The 10,432-nt window shown below is 37.1% G+C and overlaps 1 long non-coding RNA gene across 1 annotated transcript; it reads left to right on the top strand.

Moving 5' to 3' along the window:
- Positions 1-2,688: 2,688 nt before the first annotated feature.
- On the top strand, positions 2,689-10,074 carry LOC140858572 (uncharacterized). The gene is made up of 4 exons (XR_012142137.1): positions 2,689-2,845; positions 5,372-5,522; positions 8,515-8,632; positions 9,923-10,074. It is a non-coding gene; the product is annotated as an uncharacterized lncRNA (long non-coding RNA).
- The last annotated feature ends 358 nt before the right edge of the window (positions 10,075-10,432 follow it).

Genomic DNA, 10,432 nt, shown 5'->3' with positions numbered 1-10,432 from the left:
AGAGGTGCACATGGATTAGGTCACACCGGATCATGAGTGATCCTAATCCGATCCAATTCCTTAAAACATCTTAATAGTGGGCCTAAATCTAACCCAATAGAAGATCGGATTAGGTCTAGCTAGGTCAGATCTACGATCGGATTATTTGGGTCGAATCAAGTTCATATATAACCCGACTTCAACTTGAAAAATTTGGATTTGGATCGAATCCGGGCCAAGTATAGTTAACAACATTTTAATTACCGTGTAGCCAACTATTATTAACCATACAAATAAATAATAAATAATATTATTTTAAGTAAATTAAGATATAAAAAAATTTTTAAATATATCTTTTTATTAAAGACGTTGCTCATAAAATTCTTAAATTATAACTTAGAGGCTCAAATGTGTTTGGGTCCTAACAGCATACCGAGTTCGAATCGAGTTGAGTTCGAATTTGATAAAAATCTAAATTCTATCCAAAAATAGAATGGGACCAATTTTAAAATCCGATCCGGCCCCGTAGATCTTTTGAAATGAGTTGAATCAAATCTAAGTGGATTGGGTCAAGTCGAATCATGGGTCAACCTAATCTATTTGTAGTCATAGATTTAGCTCGATCTATAGCCTATAATTTTGTTGGTTGTACTCATCCAATCCATGAAGCTTACGGGACATTTAGCCTAATAGGGTCTATTTGGCTGTGTGGATCAAGAAGATTCATAGGATTGGACCAGCACCACTGAGAAAATCAGTCTAGGCTAAATTCGTTTAGACAAAAAACCTATGGGCCTTTGGAGTGGGCCAACCTGAATCTCGTAGAGAGAAAAAATGACCAAACCAACTTGCGGGCGGCTATCAAATACCTTTATGCTTGAAATGGACCAAAGCAAAATCAAGCATATTGTGCTGTATCAAGTCTAAAACTATATGACCATAATCATAACTATAACCATTTGGTTTTATCTCAACTATGAAAAACCTAGCCGAACTTGAGGATGGCTCGCAGACTTGGATAAACTTTTAGAATGTAACTTGATATATATGCTCTTCTTCCATGTTCGCTAACTTCGTTCTCCTAAGATGCATTTGATAAGGTATTAAAGCCGTTACCCTTCCCAATAGTCTTTGGTTTTCAGTATCACTTGCCATCCCAAAGAAACTATTTTGAGACTAGAATACCAATTACCTTCGACTAATAACTAAAATATAGTATTATGAGGCACATTTTTTGCTGGATGCTAGTTGAGCTTTTGTTCAAAATTACTTGAGCGGAGCTGAATTATTTTCAGATTAATTTGAGGATGCACTCTTTGGGGTTAATACGAATCAAATGTGGAATTACTCAATGCAATTCTGCTCTTATTTGATGACTTAAAAAGGGAGAATCTTGAAGAATTAAGAACGCAACTTTGGATAAAAAATCTTGATACTTCCAAATTAGCAATCTTTTTAAGAAGACGTAACCTTGTTTGTGTAATTATCGACATCTCGCACATGTTTGTTTTGCAGAAATTGAGTACTCTGAATGACATTATATCATGATTGGGCACTTAGCCTATTTGTTCTCCATAACTAGACCTGAAGTTGGTCAAAATTGAAAGTGGGCTTGAAACAAAACCCCTGAGTTGGGACCGAGCACCTAGCCTGTTTTTTTAATGTTGTCGATAAGTAACCAAAGTGAATAGATGAGGTCAGTTCTGCTCTAAGCTGGAGAGTTGAAACTGATGAATAGAACACTAGTGATAGTTGCGATTGAACTTCGGTGATCTTGGATCAACCTCAAAATGAAGCATCCTTGCCAAAATTTTTTTCTGCATGGTATCCTTCAATGTTGAAGTCAGTTGAATTTCAGAGAAACAGTAAAACATAGAGAGAAAAAAAATTTTTGGAGAGAGAGTAGACCGAAGAATAACTTACCTAAGGGTTCCTCAGTTCCTCCTTTGTATAAACTATTTTAATCATGCAATAATTGCTAAATTGGCATAACCGTCACTAATATCATGGTCACATTCTTAACGAGCATTAATTACTCTCAAACGGACTCAATGAGACACGTGGCTTTTTCACGATGCTTAATCAGATTAGAACGGCGCTTTGACCATCACTGAGGTGAAACTTTTATTTCAAAATTTCAAGAGAAATGATATCGGGAAATTGAAGATCTTTAGATGGGCTTTCGCCTGAACTCTTGACTTGGAGCTAGGCCAACCATTTGTGCATCTAACCATTTTAATTTTCTTAATTGCTAACATCTCCGTACATCATATTTTTCCCAATATTCCTTCCATTTATTACTCCAACCATACGCGCAATCCTCTCCAAGCACTCGGATGGATGACAAAAACACGAACATCTTTTCGGCAAACCAAAACGCAACAGTTAGTGAACGGGGCTCTTTCCTCGTGAAGCACTAATTGCATCTAGATTATTGCCTCCTATAATTTTCCCATTGTCATATAATCTTTAGAGCACGCAGTTTAATAGCCACCGTTTTTAACTCCACCGTGGACTCTACCCAAAAAAGACCCCATCACCTTCAATCACCAATCCAACGGCTCGCGGGGGTATCTGGATTTTAGACAATTTCGAAGGCCAACGGGCCAACGGCACACGCCGGGACAGTGTAAAAAAGAAAAAAGAAAAAAAAGAAAAAAAATCTCTTACGAACGACGGAAGGTTATAAATACGAAATCTCAATGCCTTCTATTAAAGTATTCGTCTTTTAATAGTGAGACAACGAAGTGTAGAAGGGGACGAAGGAAGAGAGAGAGAGAGAGCAGCCCGTAATCGGATTCCCCTTCCGCCCCCTTTCCTCGTTCTCTCCTAGGGCCTTGACCTCCGAGCGCGGCCATCGAATCAGGTAATAGAGATCTCCCCAATCGATTCTTTTTCTGGTCTTGAATCGACTATATCTTTTCGAATTAGGTTTTTCGGCTGTTATTTGATATCGTTGCGAGGTTGGTCGTTCGTCGTTGGTTCATGTTTTGGAGAATTAGATTCTTGAAAACTTCTCATCTCTTAGTAAAGGTGGGCGTCTTTTCTGCATTTTTATGGGTGAAATTTAGTGATCGACGTTCCGAGAGCTCCAAAAATCTGATCCTTACGTGATTTTCTATTATTCAGCTACGGATGTGCTGGTTTGGTATACTGGGTTTCGGATGTTTCTTGGTTTCTTGGGTGGGGTTTTAAATTTTGATGCCCTATATGATATATCTGATTCTTGAATGCTAGTAATTTGGAGTGGACCATTTCGGAATAAGGTATGCGTGCTGAAAGTAATAAATCTGTATCAAGATATTTTGCTTGCAAGAACATATCGTACATCAAGATTGGGTTAAATGAATACTGTTGAGTCTGTTAGGACACCCGTATGCTAGTTCGTGTTCCCATGACTCCTTTTTGGAGTTCTTTATATTACCGATCTCAGAATCTTGGCATAGTTTTCTGGTAGTCCGAGGCAAGAATCTGTTTGATTCTTCTTTGGATCCATCACAGCTTAAAGTTGTGTTCTCAGCCTCTTTCTTGCTACAACTCTAACATAGTTGAGAATGACATAATTAATTAAATTGCACACCCTTATGATTAGAGGAGACCTAGGGCTTGGATTATTTTGAAGGTTTGAAAGAGCGCGGGGATCGCTGTGGACAACCTTTGAGCCTGAAAAACATTTTTTTTTTGAAAAAGCTTTCATTGATGAAAATATATCTCTCAATAAAGCTGAGCCTAGATATTTGGAAGAAGGCGGATTTGCGGAACTGACCATGGAAACGTGGAATAAGCCTCGTTGATGGTCATTGTGTCACACATATAGGAACACATTATGATGTGCCAATTATGTAATTAACAAGGCTTGGATTAGATGTGTTAAACTTGAGTTGGATGGAATGCCTCATTTGTCTTGTACTTTCTTGCAGTGATAGATTTTGGCAGGCAATCTGAAATAAGTTTTTGTTTTATTAGCAATGGGAACTTAAAAAAAATGTAAGTTCTAACAGATGTACATCAGTCTCTATCTGCTTGAACTGTCTTGGTTTGTATGGTTTGAGTGAAAAAAAGCATTTCTGGCTGAAATGAATCCAACCACATCCATGACAGCCTATTTTTCATATTGTAACATTTGAAAGACAAAAAAAAATAAATAAATAACTTACCTGACCTATCCATTGCTAAGGTCTTGAACAGTTCGTTATTGTTTGATTAACTTTCTCATGGATTCAGCAGAATCGATTCATCTGCATGGGTATATGTGACATTCTTGTTTTGAAATGTTTTGGGTGCTTTGGGACAAAAAACTTCGGAAGGTTTTGGACAAACTCATTGACTTGGATATTGAGCTGAAATATCCACATTCTGAACCCATAAATGCAATTTGGTATGGCAGGTTTTTGACCTTAGACTGGGAGTCAGTCAAGTGACTGAGCATAGGAAAATGCAAAATTATCCTGGGGAGTGAGCATAGAGTAGGGAGTAGAGGCTGCACAAGCTAAGAAGAGGAAGGTAGTGACTGCAGAGCATGATGATGAAATAGATAGGGGAAAAGTGGGGAGGAATGAATATTTATCTACCCAAATTCGGCATCAATCTTACTTTAGACAGGTTTTCAATTTTGTGGATCGTGGTCTATGTTTCCTTGCTTCCACTGTTTCTCATTGTTTCAGATTACTTTAGAACTTTTTCCACCTTATGTGTCATCTTTTTACAGCTTTTCCTGCTTTTTAGTTTGGCAAACAGGTGAAGGCATTGCTAATGAACTTGGAGATTCAAGATTCCATAGTTTTTTTTTTTTCCATGGTTTGTAGTCTCAGTATTCACTCCATATTGATACCCAACCGCTACACCCTGTACCGAGTGTTGGTACGATACACGCCTTGGTACTAACACTTGATACAAGCCGTGTACCAAGTCTCTATAGCCTACTAGTATGTATGCCCCATATTCGGCACTATAGATGGCGGTATGGGCTGGGTACAACAAACCATGGTTTTCTTTGCACCCATAGAGTTTTTGCTAAACTGTGCTAGAAGGACTTGCTTGTAATAGAATACTTTTTTATTGAAAATCATTTAGACTTAAGTGCTACAGTTTATGAGATAAAGTCTGACTGTAAGAATGTTTTTCTATCAATGGATACATGATTTTATTCAGAATAAAACAACTTATTTTGTGTAAGCTCACATTTGCTTCATTTTCTAATGGCACTTGGTTTCTGAGACGATAGTAACTTGTTAATCCATGGTTGATAGGTAATGCTAACTTTGCAATATGTTCACTTGCATTTTTTTCCTCTTATAACTTATACAATATTTATGCTGGTCTTGTTTATAGAGCATATACCAGTGATGCTATCCATCTCATCAAATAAAATAATTTAGTTTTTTTCCTGTAGGTTCTTTTGAACTTTGGAAGAGATGGGAACAAATGGCGCACGTGATATAACTACATCACATGGTGATGTTACTGAAGATTCTGAGACTACTGTCGAGATAAAAATTAAAACTTTGGATTCTCAGACATACACTTTGCGAGTGAATAAATGTGTAAGTATTTCATTTTTCATTTACTTGGCATATTGTAGGTTCATCAAATGATCAATTGTATTCTCTTCTCTCTTTTTCCCCTTTCCATTTCCAAATAATTGTGTAATTACTCATCATGTTGATATGTTAGCTTATTGATGTATTTTTGACAACAGTTGTTGCTTACTTTAAATGCAAAATCCTTTAAATGTACAACCTGGATTTTCCAATTTGTTGTTACCTATCATAACTTTTCCCATGCAATTTCTGTTTTCATGTGTATTGGAAAACAAATCCTCCTTTTCACATTTTTTTAATGGTGTATGATTTTTTTTTCAATGGCTCTTATTCAATATATGATATTATACAGATGATTTAAATCTTCTCTTGTGCCTTGTTCTATGGTGGCATTTTATGCCTTTTATTATTTCATTTCTGCTCATATACTTGTTTGCTAGAGTATAAGTGATTTCATGAGGTACAGCCTTGAGAGGTATGGTAAATGAGATCAAGCTTAATCTGAAAAGCTATGTTATGATTGTTCACATGGATTTGCTTGCTTCATCATCCCAACCAACTGCTTCTTATATGTTATTCAGGTTTCTGCTTTTCCTGTACCAACCTTTTTCCTGACAAGAGAAGAGGAGGAAGAGGAAAAGGGATGAGGAATATGTGGATGGAGGAAAGTTACAACATCTGACCATTATTGAATGTTAAAGAGTGGGGGAAGCAGAAATGTAAGGGGAAGAAATACAAATCATCAAAATAGAAAGAAAAAAAAAAAGAGGTGGAAGAGGAGAAGGGATGAGGAAGATGTGGATCGAGGAAAATTATAACATCTGACCATGCTTGAATGGTAAAAAAGGAAGGGTGAAAGGAGAAAATATAAGAGGAACAAGAGAAATGGGGAGGGAAAGGGAAGGCAAGAACGGTAAAGATTGAGTTGAACGAAAGGACTAATGGGAAAAGAGAAGGGAATCCTAGATAGGATGATAATTGAACCATGATTGGCTAGCGATCACCTTGCTTCCCAGACCATGGCGAGATGCAACTAGTGTTGTAGTTTCCCTATCTAATGATTGGGCATGAGCTGCATGACAATGTTGACCCTATGTTGGGATAAACTTGAGAGGTGTGTAGGTCAGTACCTACCACATCAAATACATTGGTAACTAGGGTCTTCATATTTCAAAGTGAAAACTGAATTGGTGATTTCTTAAGAATCTAATGTAAATTTGGGATGTGGACTAGCTGGAATTCTCTGTTTTTATCACGGGCTTTGAAGTTTGTGGCCCAGGCTTGCTGGTTGGGTGTGGTTATCTGTTGCAACTCGTAGTCTATGGAATGTACACTGCAATTAGAAGCAGAGTTTAATTTCTATTTCATTTGAAGCAGCAGTTATTTGTTAGGTACAAATCAGGTTAAGATAAGGAACCAAGATATGGTGTTTGCAAGACATTATTTTGGAATATAGGAAATTGTTGATATTGAGGGAGAGAGATGTAGTTTTAGATGTCATTGGTGAGCTTGCACGGATGGTTTGACATTGGATCTATGCCCAACTGATGTCAGATGGTTTTATTTGAGCTCAAATATGCCATTCCGGCAAATGTTAATGGTTCCAGGTTTAGCAGACTATAGTTATTGACTGTATTTTATGGGCCTCACCATGAAGAGCAGGTCCTCTTGGAGGCGTGCATAATATCGGACATGCTGTCTACTTAGCCTTAAGGCTTCCTGTTGGAATCTTGGAGACTGAAATTGGATCTACAGGCATTTTCTTGGTAAGTAAAATTGGAGGGATTAGAAGTCTGCTGCTAAAGTCCTTTGAAAGAAAGGCTGCCCATCAAGTTCTATATATTTGTGGAAGGGCAGCAGTGGTAGTTGATTAACTTAGTAGGGATATGGAGAAGAATGACGAAGATGTCACCGGCTGTTCTTCATGCAAATGTCCTTAGGGTATTAGTCGGCTAGCTGTCAAAGTAGGCAAATAGTTTTTGTTGGATTCATTGATTTTGGGGCACAATGCAGGCTTTCAAGTACTTTGGAGAGTTTCTTGTTATAGACCGAATGGGCCTAAGTGCAACAATGGAGGTATTACTTTTCCAAAGTTACATTAAAACCTTATTTTGGCTGAACTATTTGAGAAGAAACTGGCTTGGAAGTATTAAAGAGGAGTGGCAAATTAAGTCATTTTCAAGGGTTGGTTTGGGTGGGGTGGGGGGGGGTGTGTGTGTGGGGGGCGCGTGACTGCGAGATTCTGGTTTGATGTATTAGCTGCTTTTGACTAAAAGATTTAGTAGTGAGGAAGGAGTTTTTTTTTAAAATTTTTTGACAATGTTAGATTTCCCTTGTTTGTATTTTCTTTCCATTTTTCCCTGCATTCATTTCTCCTTGTTCTCCTTTTATACCCTGTTATTTTTGTTGGTCATTCTCTTTGTTGGGGAGCAATGTCAGAGGATTTCCTTGGGTGCTTTGGGTTTCAGGGATTAGGTTTCATTTTTCCTTAGTGTGCTTTCATGTATTTGACTTTATAGATTAAAGGTGCATATCACCCTCCTTTCATTAACAAGCAAAAAATACGAAGAATAAAAGAAAGAAAACTTATGTCGTGTTTTTAAAGGGCGCAATTTTCATGAAGAAACGACATTATGCGGGCTATTTTTACTGGAAACCATTTTTCTGTAGCCTTTCTTCCATATTGCCTGGGGCCCCATCCTTCCTTTTTAAACCATTCCCAGTTTTTATACACAGGTGTTTATAAATGGGTGTGTTGCATTATCTTTCAATTTCTAGATGCATAAATACATATATATTGCTGTACATATGTATATCTATATGGCAGTTTAGATGGATGTGTTTATGCATGCTCATGCATGTCTTTGATTGTCCTATGGCATCTTAAAATCATGTTGGTAGATTGTGATCTTTGCCCAACGGACTTTGTCATTGTTTTCTGTTGTTATGACTTATGTGTATGTTTCAGGACTTTTGATAATTTTTTTCCATACAGGTGCCTATTTTAATGCTGAAGGAGCAAATAGCTACTGTCACTGGTGTAGTATCAGAACAACAGCGTCTAATCTGTCGTGGGAAGGTTTTGAAAGATGATGAACTCCTCTCTGCATATCGTATCCTTCAGAATTTATTATTTCAGGGCTGTTGGTGCATCTCCAGTTTCTGGGCTTCATCATACTTGTAAAATCATTTCAAACCATCTCCTTCACTCTGCACTAACAGCATTCTACTCCTATGCTTCCTAATTCATTTATATGTGACTCTGACATGCCATGAACACTTTATATTTGGGTCCAATAACTCTGGCAAATCTAGACACACCTAGGAAATTGATGGCATTAAATTTTACAATTGTAGACATGGAAGGTAACAATGACTGAATCTGTACATGGTTATTGGATAATTTTGTTTCTATTGTTTGTGCCATTGGGTTTGAAAATCTTTTTCGAGAAGTTCTTTCCATTTACTAGTCTACTGTGTGTTTGATGCATGTTTTAGGCATAGCTGATGGTGCAAAGTTCGGGGAAAATGCATCAAAGGTTATTTAGCTAGCAAGTGGGAGAACTCACAGGGTATTACTTTGTAAACAGTTCATGCAAGTGCCAGAATAGCTACTTTTCTCTTGAACTTATATATATTTGACTGGTACACTTGTGCTTAAATGGAGGGTGAGCCTTGGCGCAATAGTAAGGTTGCTCTATTTTGATCTGGAGGTCACGGGTTCAAAACATAGAACCTCTGCACGCGGGCATAAGGCTGCATACATCTGATCCTCTCCAAACCCTGCAATGGTGGGAGCCATTGCCCTTTTTTTACATTAATGCTTAAATGATAGCTTTGAGCAAAAGATTAAAGAGTTGAAGGATTTTCAAATGCTCTCTGTTGGCCTTTTCAGCATGCCAACTTCCAGTCTTCTTTTACTAAAAGTCTTTTTTGAATTACCATATCTCTTCATTAGAATGGAGATATCCTCTCTTTAAAAAAATTAGAGATCAATTTCTATTATTTTTTATTTTATCTTTAGAGGATGATGCGGGTAAAAAGCAATGGAAGTTTGGAATTTGAATATACTTGTCTCTCAGTAATACGCATGCATTTGAATGCATATAAAATTTTAAGTTCTTCTATGTAGCTAAATTCACATCTTATATGATATTGTCATTGGTGATTTTAATGCTGATTAACATTGCATTGCTTATGCACTGTTTTCTTTTTTAAGCTGCTATAATTGTGATATTTAATTCACTTTTATCTGTTAATTTTGCTGGTAAGGTGTCAATTGGTTTTTGGTTTGATCTTTGAGATCTGGTGCTGCACTGTGTTATATATTGCCTCAACTGCATAAAGTAGTTATATTATTGAGTCAATTCTTGGACTCTAGTTCCTTAGTATAGATGACTAAGATGTGGAAGATGGTCACACACTGCATCTGGTTGTTAGACAACCACATCAATCTTCATCATCACCATCAACAGGTCATGTGGGATCTGAAGGTGCATCAGCCAATCCAGGTTTGGCCTCTTCTGGAATGTGTATTCCTGAATTTTTCCAGAGCCCTCATTATACAATTTTGAGATCTCTAAAATTAATCTGAAGCCTTTTCAACATTTCTGGTGCCATGAATATGTGAGATACTTTCTTGGAAAGGATGCTTGATAAACTATAACATGCCTTTTCCTTTCATATGCTTTTTGTCATGGAGGAAGGTAATAGTAAGGTATAACATTCATATATTTCACAAATAATACAAACTGAGCTTTTTTTTTTTGTCATAGTTAAGTATGCATGCTTTATAATTTCACATCACAACCCACCCAGCCCCCCTGGAAGGGAAGAAGGTGAACAGAACAAAAGGGTAAATGGTGAACTATGAGAAGGTAGAAAGAAGAAAAAGAAGGACAAAAAAATCTGTA

Source organism: Elaeis guineensis, chromosome 6, assembly GCF_000442705.2.
Source record: "Elaeis guineensis isolate ETL-2024a chromosome 6, EG11, whole genome shotgun sequence".
NCBI classification, from domain to species: domain Eukaryota; kingdom Viridiplantae; phylum Streptophyta; class Magnoliopsida; order Arecales; family Arecaceae; genus Elaeis; species Elaeis guineensis.
This window is presented reverse-complemented; position numbering and strand designations above follow the sequence as displayed.